The sequence below is a fragment of the Oncorhynchus gorbuscha genome, linkage group LG26 (assembly GCF_021184085.1).
Source record: "Oncorhynchus gorbuscha isolate QuinsamMale2020 ecotype Even-year linkage group LG26, OgorEven_v1.0, whole genome shotgun sequence".
Lineage (NCBI taxonomy): Eukaryota > Metazoa > Chordata > Actinopteri > Salmoniformes > Salmonidae > Oncorhynchus > Oncorhynchus gorbuscha.
Genome location: NC_060198.1, coordinates 12,095,009 through 12,107,890, shown reverse-complemented (window position 1 = coordinate 12,107,890; position 12,882 = coordinate 12,095,009). Strand labels below are relative to the sequence as shown.

At 51.2% G+C, this 12,882-nt stretch overlaps 1 protein-coding gene across 1 annotated transcript in view; it reads left to right on the top strand.

Annotated features, from left to right (window-relative positions):
• Window positions 1-12,882, top strand: part of LOC124015084 (regulatory-associated protein of mTOR-like) — a 201,669-nt gene that overhangs the window by 107,071 nt on the left and 81,716 nt on the right.

Sequence of the window (12,882 nt, the reverse complement as noted above, 5' to 3'; positions counted from 1 at the left end):
ATCCTTCCTTTTCAGGAAACACCGCTTTTGTTTTCGTCTCCCCACAACTCTGTTTTCCCACTGCATGGGAATGGTATGGGAGCTTTGAGCTCATAGGGTTCCGATCCCTACTGATACGGTCTCCCCCAGACTCCCTGGAGGGGTGCGGTGCTCGTCTAGCCCCCTGCTGGGTCTCTTTAGGGGTCTCTAAGTAGGGCAGGGCTGTGCTCATCATGCCTAGTCACTTGGCTTATGTGCTCGTTATTTGACGTGACTTAGTCACCTGAGAGAGACTTGGGAACTCAGCAGTGACACTGGCACACTCTACCTTTAGGAAAACAATAGTAACAAGTCGATTCAAATGAGTGAAAATGGGAAACCTCTATGCTGTAGCTGGTATGACGGGTAACAATTAGGGTTGGAAACGGATGTTATACTTTGACCAGGATATCCATGAATTCCTTCCTTACCTCTGTGTCCCCTTGAACGAAGAGAAAAACCAATTGACCTCTACTTTTCTGGTACACAGGTTGTCCCGTAAATGTTTCCTCTTTGGCGCTTCACGATGTTGCCAATCACTGTTGGCAGGAACACCCAGTACTCAGTGCTTTTACTCCACAGGGCCACCAGCCATTCATCTAAACGGTAGTGGGATGTTGTAGGTTGTATCGTTTGTCCTTCACAGGTCTCTCCCCTAGCCAAACAAGCTTTGGAAATGTGTTAGTAAATAATACTGGTAGGGTAGGTTTTACGGAATTTTTAACAATCAATTGTTTACCTCAAGTAGGACCCCCCCCCCCCCAGTCTCTCGGAGTCCAGGTTATGGCAGAACCATGTAGTCTTCCTTTTCCTCTGTTCTAATGCATTTAGCAGAGTGAGTGAGTGTGTGTTGTCAGTACTGACTGCGCATGTGTGTAAGGCCAGATGAATGGGGGCAGTGGGTGAGCTCTTGTGGGGTTTAGCAGGTCTGAATGGGGAAAGAGAAATGGGGTTTCTTTGATGCTCTGACACACTGCTCTTTCACATGAGCGATGCCTTGCTGGTTCAGTGCAGCTCCTCAGCGTCCTCTCTGGGCTGTGTGTGTGTGTGTGTGTGTGTGTGTGTGTGTGTGTGTGTGTGTGTGTGTGTGTGTGTGTGTGTGTGTGTGTGTGTGTGTGTGTGTGTGTGTGTGTGTGTGTGTGTGTGTGTGTGTGTGTGTGTGTGTGTGTGTGTGTGTGTGTGTGTGTGTGTGTGTGCGTCAGGATATACCCAGGGAGATGGGGTAAGCCATTCGTTCCACTGTCTATTTCCTCCTTGTACTCCACTGAGGGGTCATAAAGCGTCATGGGGGGCCGGCGGCCCGGTCATCACCATCAACACAGCCAGGCCTCTATTGATCTACACTACTCACACTGGGGCTGTCAGGAGTCATCATTAGACCACACACACCACATGCTGTACATTGTTTTACATTTTGTTCATTTAGCAGACGCTCTTATCCAGGGCGTTTTAGGGTTAAGGTGACTTGCTCAAGGGCAAATTGATGCATTTTTCACCTAGTCGGCTCAGGGTTTCGAAGCAGCATCTTTTCGGTTACTGGTCCAACGCTCTTATCCGCTAGGCTACCTGTCGACACTCACACGGACGGACAGAGCAGGAGATCAGGGGACTAACTAGTGTGACTGAGCAGGAGATCAATGTGGGGACCCAAGAGGAAACTCCTTATTAGGCATCAACAGGAAGTCCCATCTGAGGACCAAGTTCCGACCAACTTGTGCCATCAGGGGACTGACTAGTGTGACTGAGCAGGAGATCAATGTGGGGACCCCAAGAGGAAACTCCTTATTAGGCATCAACAGGAAGTCCCATCTGAGGACCAAGTTCCCGACCGACTTGTGCCATCAGGGGACTGACTAGTGTAGGCTATTGTTTAGGGCACAAGGGGAAGATGGATTCTAATCTAGATAACTGGCAAAGTTTGTATTGGTAGAACCGCCTGTATTGGTACCCGCTAGAGAACGTTGCCGGGCATCCTCTTTAGCATATGCATCAGATGCATATTAACCTGCAAGGTGCACAAACAAGCTTGATAAATAGAGCATAAACTATTATAAATGTAGGCCTATAGCCTGTTTTTGTTTCCCTTACAATAAAAACACTACAGTGTAATCCATTTGATCAACTTCATTTGTAGATTTGATTATTGATAGAGTTGTAGTAATGAAGTCCAGTTCCAACTTCATACAGAAACAAAACAATATGATAATATAACCAACCAGGTGCACAGGTGAATTGATTTGCTGTATTCCTAAACGAAGTCACCAGCGCATGAACAATTGTAATGGACAAATTGCATAAATAAATATCTGTGGGAATATACTCTGCTCAAAAAAATAAAGGGAACACTAAAATAACACATGCTAGATCTGAATGAATGAAATATTCTTATTAAATTATTGTTTCTTCACATAGTTGAATGTGCTGACAACAAAATCACACATTGTCAATGGAAATCAAATTTATCAACCCATGGGGGACTGGATTTGGAGTGACACTCAAAATTAAAGTGGAAAACCACACTACAGACTGATCCAACTTTGATGTAATGTCCTTAAAACAAGTCAAAATGAGGCTCAGTAGTGTGTGTGGCCTCCACGTGCCTGTATGACCTCCCTACAACGCCTGGGCATGCCTGGGCATGCTCCTGATGAGGTGGCGGATGGTCTCCTGAGGGATCTCCTCCCAGACCTGCTCCTCCTTGCACAAAGGCGGAGGCGGTCCTGCTGCTGGGTTGTTGCCCTCCTACGGCCTCCTCCACGTCTCCTGATGTACTGGCCTGTCTCCTGGTAGCGCCTCCATGCTCTGGACACTACGCTGACAGACACAGCAAACCTTCTTGCCACAGCTCGCATTGATGTGTCATCCTGGATGAGCTGCACTACCTGAGCCACTTGTGTGGGTTGTAAGACTCCATCTCATGCTACCACTAGAGTGAAAGCACCGCCAGAATTCAAAAGTCACCAAAACATCAGCCAGGAAGCATAGGAACTGAGAAGTGGTCTGTGGTCCCCACCTGCAGAACCACTCCTTTATTGGGTGTGTCTTGCTAATTGCCTATAATTTCCACCTGTTGTCTATTCCATTTGCACAACAGCATGTGACATTTATTGTCAATCAGTGTTGCTTCGTAAGTGGACAGTTTGATTTCACAGAAGTGTGATTGACTTGGAGTTACATTGTGTTGTTTAAGTGTTCCCTTTATTTTTTTGAGCAGTGTACATTCATGACAGGATACAATCAACAAATGACTGTTTTTATATCAGACACATCTCTTTTTCCCCCCCTTTTTTCCTAATGCTTTGGGTCCACAGTCAGCGCACAGCTTTGGGGCTTTGTGTGAGCAAGCCTCAAAAACAAATCGGTTGCACTGCAGTTTTCATGGGCCTGGCTTCAGTTTGTAAAAGTCCACCCCGTACCTATCAGACCAAAAGGACTCCACATCATGCTCTTTCCGCCGTTCGCCCCGCGGACATACAAGAGTTCAATAAATGTTTAGAGTTCAGCCATAGACATGTCCCACCTACTGTTTCCTTTTCTATGCACATGAGCAACAGTACCATCTCTGATGTGCTGCAACATCTGCATGTCACAAACTCCTCCCTCTTTTCTACTCAAACCGTGTCGTCCTCCCAGACTCCTGTCTCACCGTGCCGTGCCGTCCCTCCCAGACTCCTGTCTCACCGTGCCGTGCCGTCCCTCCCAGACTCCTGTCTCACCGTGCCGTGCCGTCCCTCCCAGACTCCTGTCTCACCGTGCCGTGCCGTCCCTCCCAGACTCCTGTCTCACTGTGCCGTGCCGTCCCACCCAGACTCCTGTCTCACTGTGCCGTGCCGTCCCTCCCAGACTCCTGTCTCACTGTGCCGTGTCGTCCCTCCCAGACTCCTGTCTCACTGTGCCGTGTCGTCCCTCCCAGACTCCTGTCTCACTGTGCCGTGTCGTCCCTCCCAGACTCCTGTCTCACCGTGCCGTCCCTCCCAGACTCCTGTCTCACTGTGCCGTGCCGTCCCTCCCAGACTCCTGTCTCACTGTGCCGTGTCGTCCCTCCCAGACTCCTGTCTCACCGTGCCGTGCCGTCCCTCCCAGACTCCTGTCTCACTGTGCCGTGTCGTCCCTCCCAGACTCCTGTCTCAGTGTGCCGTGTCGTCCCTCCCAGACTCCTGTCTCAGTGTGCCGTGCCGTCCCTCCCAGACTTCTGTTCCACCGTGCCGTGTCGTCCCTCCCAGACTCCTGTCTCACTGTGCCGTGTCGTCCCTCCCAGACTCCTGTCTCACTGTGCCGTGTCGTCCCTCCCAGACTCCTGTCTCACTGTGCCGTGTCGTCCCTCCCAGACTCCTGTCTCACCGTGCCGTGTCGTCCCTCCCAGACTCCTGTCTCACCGTGCCGTGTCGTCCCTCCCAGACTCCTGTCTCACCGTGCCGTCCCTCCCAGACTCCTGTCTCACCGTGCCGTCCCTCCCAGACTCCTGTCTCACCGTGCCGTCCCTCCCAGACTCCTGTCTCACCGTGCCGTCCCTCCCAGACTCCTGTCTCACCGTGCCGTCCCTCCCAGACTCCTGTCTCACCGTGCCGTCCCTCCCAGACTCCTGTCTCACCGTGCCGTCCCTCCCAGACTCCTGTCTCACCGTGCCGTCCCTCCCAGACTCCTGTCTCACCGTGCCGTCCCTCCCAGACTCCTGTCTCACCGTGCCGTCCCTCCCAGACTCCTGTCTCACCGTGCCGTCCCTCCCAGACTCCTGTCTCACCGTGCCGTCCCTCCCAGACTCCTGTCTCACCGTGCCGTCCCTCCCAGACTCCTGTCTCACCGTGCCGTCCCTCCCAGACTCCTGTCTCACCGTGCCGTCCCTCCCAGACTCCTGTCTCACCGTGCCGTCCCTCCCAGACTCCTGTCTCACCGTGCCGTCCCTCCCAGACTCCTGTCTCACCGTGCCGTCCCTCCCAGACTCCTGTCTCACCGTGCCGTCCCTCCCAGACTCCTGTCTCACCGTGCCGTCCCTCCCAGACTCCTGTCTCACCGTGCCGTCCCTCCCAGACTCCTGTCTCACCGTGCCGTCCCTCCCAGACTCCTGTGTCTCCGTGCCGTCCCTCCCAGACTCCTGTGTCTCCGTGCCGTCCCTCCCAGACTCCTGTGTCTCCGTGCCGTCCCTCCCAGACTCCTGTGTCTCCGTGCCGTCCCTCCCAGACTCCTGTGTCTCCGTGCCGTCCCTCCCAGACTCCTGTGTCTCCGTGCCGTCCCTCCCAGACTCCTGTGTCTCCGTGCCGTCCCTCCCAGACTCCTGTTTCTCCGTGCCGTCCCTCCCAGACTCCTGTGTCTCCGTGCCGTCCCTCCCAGACTCCTGTGTCTCCGTGCCGTCCCTCCCAGTCTCCTGTGTCTCCGTGCCGTCCCTCCCAGGCTCCTGTGTCTCCGTGCCGTCCCTCCCAGGCTCCTGTGTCTCCGTGCCGTCCCTCCCAGGCTCCTGTGTCTCCGTGCCGTCCCTCCCAGGCTCCTGTGTCTCCGTGCCGTCCCTCCCAGGCTCCTGTGTCTCCGTGCCGTCCCTCCCAGGCTCCTGTGTCTCCGTGCCGTCCCTCCCAGGCTCCTGTGTCTCCGTGCCGTCCCTCCCAGGCTCCTGTGTCTCCGTGCCGTCCCTCCCAGGCTCCTGTGTCTCCGTGCCGTCCCTCCCAGGCTCCTGTGTCTCCGTGCCGTCCCTCCCAGGCTCCTGTGTCTCCGTGCCGTCCCTCCCAGGCTCCTGTGTCTCCGTGCCGTCCCTCCCAGGCTCCTGTGTCTCCGTGCCGTCCCTCCCAGGCTCCTGTGTCACCGTGCCGTCCCTCCCAGACTCCTGTCTCACCGTACCAGTTGGGATCACTGTCTCAGTTTCAGTCTCAGTTTTTCTACATGGCGAAGCTCAGGCATCAGAGGCTCGAAGTCAACATCTGAATCGGATGAAGACTCTTCATCAACAACGTCGACATCAAGTTCACTATATGATCCTCCATCCGACTCTAACTCACCTAGTTCTGGAGCATTTGCAATACTGTCAGTGCGTCCATTCGTTTGGTTCGGCTTGCCATTGTGAACTACACGCTGTGTGTTGTACTCGGTGTCTAATTTGACTCTCACCGAGGGGAAATGATATAACCGTTTACAGCCTTTCATAATAAAATAGACTGCCCACAATTCGTCATCAAAAGTTATAATATAGTTCTAAATTCAATCATCCTCTTCACCCTCATCATTCAGATCAATCAAATTCAATCATCCTCTTCACCCTCATCATTCAGATCAATCAAATTCAATCACCCTCATCAACCAGTTCATTGAAGTCACCATTGTCAGTTTATACCTGGTTTCTATTTCCCATTCATCCATTGACGACTGAATAGCATATTTGAACTGTATTATGCTACTGGTTTTTGCGTAGTAGGCAGAGCAATGCCGCCGAGTGAGTGGTCATGTGCTGAATTCATGGACAGCAGGGATGTTCTTGGGAAAAGTGACATTTTGGAAATAGAGCTGCTGCACCTCTTGAATAGCGAGTTATTTGACCAAGGTAAGTGTAAGAGAAACTGCAGAACATGTTCTTTCTGATACTATTTAGAAATGAAAATGTTTTACCCGCATGTGACTCTGAAGGACGATACGATGAAGTGATGCTCCTTTCCCTGCATGTGTAAATGCACGTACAGTTTGACAACTGATATTGTCACTCATCGGATTATTGCCAATTTAATCTTGTCTGTTGTCTTAACTCTCTTAAACTGTGTGAAATTAGTTTGGGTGTAGTTTAGGTGTGGTTTCCATGGGCCGGCTGTGCAGGCCGACTGGCATCGCAAGGATGTGTTTTGCATTGTTCTGAAGGCCGACTGCATCACACAGCATGTTTTCTGTTTCCCTTACAACACATTCGACTAGTAATAGTTACAGTAAATAATAATCCTGTGGCGGCTTCTTTTTACAAAGTAGAACGTAACAGAGAGCGGTATCAAGGCGTGAGGTCAAATGATTAACACGACCGCCAACGGTCTCTCTCTCGCTGTCTCGTGCTCTCTCTCTCGCTGTCTCGTGCTCTCTCTCTCGCTGTCTCGTGCTCTCTCTCTCGCTGTCTCGTGCTCTCTCTCTCGCTGTCTCGTGCTCTCTCTCTCGCTGTCTCGTGCTCTCTCTCTCGCTGTCTCGTGCTCTCTCTCTCGCTGTCTCGTGCTCTCTCTCGCTGTCTCGTGCTCTCTCTCTCGCTGTCTCGTGCTCTCTCTCTCGATGTCTCGTGCTCTCGATGTCTCGTGCTCTCTCTCTCGCTGTCTCGTGCTCTCTCTCTCGATGTCTCGTGCTCTCTCTCTCGATGTCTCGTGCTCTCTCTCTCGATGTCTCGTGCTCTCTCTCTCGATGTCTCGTGCTCTCTCTCTCGATGTCTCGTGCTCTCTCTCGATGTCTCGTGCTCCCCCTCGTGCTCCCCCTCGTGCTCCCCCTCGTGCTCCCTCTCGTGCTACCTCTCGTGCTCCCTCTCGTGCTCCCTCTCGTGCTCCCTCTCGTGCTCCCTCTCGTGCTCCCTCTCGTGCTCCCTCTCGTGCTCCCTCTCGTGCTCCCTCTCGTGCTCCCTCTCGTGCTCCCTCTCGTGCTCCCTCTCGTTCGCTCCCTCTCGTTCGCTCCCTCTCGTTCGCTCCCTCTCGTTCGCTCCCTCTCGTTCGCTCCCTCTCGTTCGCTCCCTCTCGTTCGCTCCCTCTCGTTCGCTCCCTCTCGTTCGCTCCCTCTCGTTCGCTCCCTCTCGTTCGCTCCCTCTCGTTCGCTCCCTCTCGTTCGCTCCCTCTCGTTCGCTCCCTCTCGTTCGCTCCCTCTCGTTCGCTCCCTCTCGTTCGCTCCCTCTCGTTCGCTCCCTCTCGTTCGCTCCCTCTCGTTCGCTCCCTCTCGTTCGCTCTCTCTCGTTCGCTCCCTCTCGTTCGCTCCCTCTCGTTCGCTCCCTCTCGTTCGCTCCCTCTCGTTCGCTCCCTCTCGTTCGCTCCCTCTCGTGCTCTCTCTCTCGCGCTCTCTCTCTCGCTCTCTCTCTCGCGCTCTCTCTCTCGCGCTCTCTCTCTCTCTCTCTCGCGCTCTCTCTCTCGCGCTCTCTCTCTCGCGCTCTCTCTCTCGCGCTCTCTCTCTCGCTCTCTCTCTCGCGCTCTCTCTCTCGCTCTCTCTCTCGCTCTCTCTCTCGCTCTCTCTCTCGCTCTCTCTCTCGCGCTCTCTCTCTCGCGCTCTCTCTCTCTCTCGCGCTCTCTCTCTCTCTCGCTCTCTCTCTCTCGCTCTCTCTCTCTCTCGCGCTCTCTCTCTCTCTCGCGCTCTCTCTCTCTCTCGCGCTCTCTCTCTCTCTCGCGCTCTCTCTCTCTCTCTCGCTCTCTCTCTCTCGCGCTCTCTCTCTCGCGCTCTCTCTCTCTCGCGCTCTCTCTCTCTCGCGCTCTCTCTCTCTCGCGCTCTCTCTCTCGCGCTCTCTCTCTCGCTCTCTCTCGCGCTCTCTCTCGCTCTCTCTCGCGCGCTCTCTCTCGCGCGCTCTCTCTCTCGCGCTCTCTCTCTCGCGCGTTCTCTCTCTCTCTCTCTCGCGCGTTCTCTCTCTCTCTCTCTCGTGCGTTCTCTCTCTCTCTCTCTCGTGCGTTCTCTCTCTCTCTCGTGCGCGCCCTCTCGCTCTCTCTCTCGCTCTCTCTCTCGCTCTCTCGCTCTCTCTCTCGCTCTCTCGTGCGCTCGCTCTCTTGTGCGCTCGCTCTCTCGTGCGCTCGTGCGCTCGCTCTCTCGTGCGCTCGTGCGCTCGCTCTCTCGTGCGCTCGCTCGCTCGCTCTCTCGTGCGCGCGCTCGCTCTCTCGTGCGCGCGCTCTCTCGCTCTCTCTCTCTCTCGCGCTCTCTCTCTCTCGCGCTCTCTCTCTCTCTCTCTCTCTCGCGCTCTCTCTCGCGCTCGCGCGCTCTCTCGTGCGCTCGTGCGCTCGCTCTCTAGTGTGCTCTCTCTCTCTCTCTCTCTCTCTCTCTCTCTCTCTCTCTCTCTCTCTCTCTCTCGTGCGCGCGCTCTCTCTCTCGTGCGCGCGCACTCTCTCTCGTGCGCGCACTCTCTCGTCTTCGCGGCGCTCTCTCTCTCGTGGCGCGCGCTCTCTCTCGTGCGCGCGCTCTCTCTCTCGTGCGCGCTCTCTCTCTCGTGCGCGCGCTCTCTCTCTCGTGCGTTCTCTCGCTCTCTCTCTCGTGCGTTCTCTCGCTCTCTCTCTCTCGTGCGTTCTCTCGCTCTCTCTCTCTCGTGCGTTCTCTCGCTCTCTCTCTCTCGTGCGTTCTCTCTCTCTCTCTCTCTCTCGTGCGTTCTCTCTCTCTCTCTCTCTCTCTCGTGCGCTCTCTCTCTCTCTCTCTCGTGCGCTCTCTCTCTCTCGTGCGCTCTCTCTCTCTCTCTGGTTCAGTAGCCTTTAGTCTTAGCCTCCTCTCCCTCCACTTCTAGCCTCACTGACTGCTCATTATAAGACTGGGAGCTGGGAGAGGTGCTGAGGTGATTTTCCTGTGTCGCTGTGTTGATTACCATGGTGCCGGGTGCCGCGGATACCGCTCCCGTCTGGGACAAGCAATCCCCACGCTCATTTCCATGGCAATCTCAGGTTTGGAATACTGAGTGATCTGAGACAGGATAGGCTAGTGCTAAAGGATAGGTTTCCTATTATAGGTCTTTGTGGAGGACTTTGATTCAGATGAAGATTGTGTATGTCTGAGGCAGAGTCCCAAATTGCACCCTATTCTCTATGAAGTAAGGCTATAGCGATTAGAACTTTTTGAGGTCGTTTCGATTGTTAAAAAATAATCACTGTTTTTGGTTTCTATTTATTTATTTAGACATGAAATTCCGGGTCGAATGCTGTTTCACATAATACAACAATGAGTAAGTCCCATGGTGACTGCCCATTACTATTTATCACTTACCTGTTTTTTCCCGTTACTTTAATAAAATATTAGATTTATTTAACTTTATTTCATCTTTCATTTATTTCGTCTCATCTCTATAAAGCTGCTGCCTAAGCGGTCTGACAAAAATACATGTTTTAGTAGTTCTTCAAAGTAAATAAGGCTGAATAACAACTATCAATCAATCATGTATTTTCAGGCTCGCGAAGCAACTGCCTTCGATCCCTCTCGACCACGCCTCGATCAGACCGTCAACGTCCTACTAGTCAAAACATCTTTCCTTTCAACCCAACATATTTACCAGATGTGTGCAACAACAGTGCAACATTCACCTTCTGCTACTGTTTCTATCAAGTCGTTACATACAGTTTGATGCACACTGGAACTACCTCTGCAACACAATGCTGCAAGCCAAACAAGCCAAACACAGCATTCTATTAGAAATTAATATGCGTCTGGTGGAGCAAAACGCAATGACGCTGTCGGTCTGAGTAAGGCGCCTTGTCCTGCTCCGCACAGACCACACAAGTTGAAGCCGGCGCGTTAATGGATTATGGTCATTGTAGTTAATTACCACGTCTTCTGTGCTAAACTATGCACACTGAATAAAAATATAAACGCGATATGTAAAAGTGTTGTTCCCATGTTTCATGAGCTGAAATAAAAGATCCCAGACATGTTCCATACGCACAACAAGCTTACTTCTCTCAATTTGTGCTCAATTTTGTTTAGATCCCTGTTAGTGAGCATTTCTCCTTTGCCAAGATAATCCTTCCATGTGGCATATCAAGAAGCCGATTTAAACGGCATGATCATTACGCAGGTGCACCTTGTACTGGAGACAAAAGCCCACTGAAATCTGCAGTTTAGTGTCACAACACAATGCCACGGATGAGTCAAGTTTTGAGCGAGTGTGCAATTGGCATGCTGACTGCAGGAATGTCCACCAGAGCTGTTGCCAGAAATTGTAATATACATTTCTCTAAGCTGCCTCCAAAGTCGTTGTTATAGAATTTGGCAGTATGTCCAACTGGCCTCACAATGGCAGATCACGTGTATGGCTTTGTGTGGGCAAGTGGCTTGCTGATGTCAATGTTGTGATCAGAGTGCCCCGTGGTGGGGTTATGGTATAGGCAGGCCTAAGCTACGGACAATGAACACAATTTCATTTTATCGATGTTAATTTGAATGCACACAGATACCGTGTCGAGATCCAGAGGCCCATTTTCGTGCCATTCATCCTCCACCATCACCTCATGTTTCAGCATGATAATGCACAGCACCATGTTGCAGGTATCTGTACTCAATTCCTGGAAGCTGAAAATAATCCAGTTCTTCCATGGCCTGCGTACTCACCAGACATGTCACCCATTGAGCATGTTTGGGATGCTCTGGATCCACGTGTACGACTGCGTATTCCAGTTCCCGCCAATATCCAGTAACTTTGCACGGCCGTTAAAGAGGATTGGGACTATATTCCACAGGCCACAATCAACAGCCTGATCAACTCTATGAAAAGGCGATGTTGCGCTGCATGAGACAAATGGTGGTCACACCAGATACTGACTGGTTTTCTGATGCCACGCCCCTATTTTAGGGTATCTGTGACCAACAGCATCTGTAGTCCCAGTTATGTGTAATCCTTTGATTAGGGCTTAATGAATTTATTTTAATTGATTCATGTCCTTATATGAACTGTAACTCAGTAAAATCTTTGACATTGTTTCATGTTCCGCCTATATTTTTTTGTTCAGTATAAAAGATTGGCCTGTTTGAAACTACAACTCCCTACAACATCACACAGTTCAGACTTGGTGATTCATCTCTACAAACTGCACATCGAGCTCAGGAAGAAAAAAAACACAACGAAATGGATATCAAATCGTAGAACGGACTTTAGTTGTTTAAAAAAATGAAAAAGAATTGCTTAGCGCTGCTATATAGTGCAGTATTTTAGTCCTTTATATGTGCATATATTCTGCGGTGCTTTCCCATCAAGTCTAATGACAGACAGTTTTAAAGTGTTATTGTAGTTTGATGCCACTGAAATGAATAGCTCTATATGTTAATTAGACTGATGAAATGGATGTATTATAGATATAGAACACTGAAATACAATGAGTGTACAAAATATTCGGAACACCTGCTCCCTCCATGACATAGACTGCCAAGGTGAATCCAGGTGAAAGCTATGATCCCTTATTGTCGTCACTTGTTAAATCCACTTCGATCAGTGTCGATCAAGGAAGAGACCAATTTAAAAATGATTTTTAAGCCTTGACACAATTGAAACATGGATTGTGTGTGTCTGTGCCATTCGGAGTGTGAATGGGTATGAACAAATGTTTAAGTGCCTTTGAACGGGGTATGGTTGTAGGTGCCAGGTGCACCGGTTTGTCAAGAACTGCAACGCTGCTGGGGTTTTCACGCTCAACAGTTTCCTGTGTGTATCAAGAATGGTCCACCACCCTTAGGACATCCAGCCAACTTGACAACTGTAGGACGCTTTGGAGTCAACATGGGCCAGCATCCCTGCGGAACGCTTTCGACACCTTGTAGAGTCCATGTCCCAATGAATTGAGGAGGTTCTGAGGGCAAAGGGGGGTGCAACTCAGTAGTAGAAAGGTGTTCTTAATGTTTTGTCCACTCAGTGTATTTTATATGGAATATACAGGTGTCGGCCAAAATAATGGAAATGCTTGAGTAAATGAGGGATACAAAGTATATTAAAAACAGATGCTTCCACACAGGTTTGGTTCCTGACTTAAGTAATTTACAAGTGTATAAAAATGCTGGGCAGACCATTATTCAATCCATTATTTTGGTTACCATGGCTATGCCTCCATAGGATGACAATGCCCCCTTCCGCAGGGCATGAGTGTTCACTGAATGGTTGGATGAGCATGAAAACGATGTATGATGCCATGGCAGTCTCAGTCACCAGAACTCAACCCAGTTGAACACTTATGGGAGAATCTTGAGCGGTGCCTAAGACAGCATTTTCCA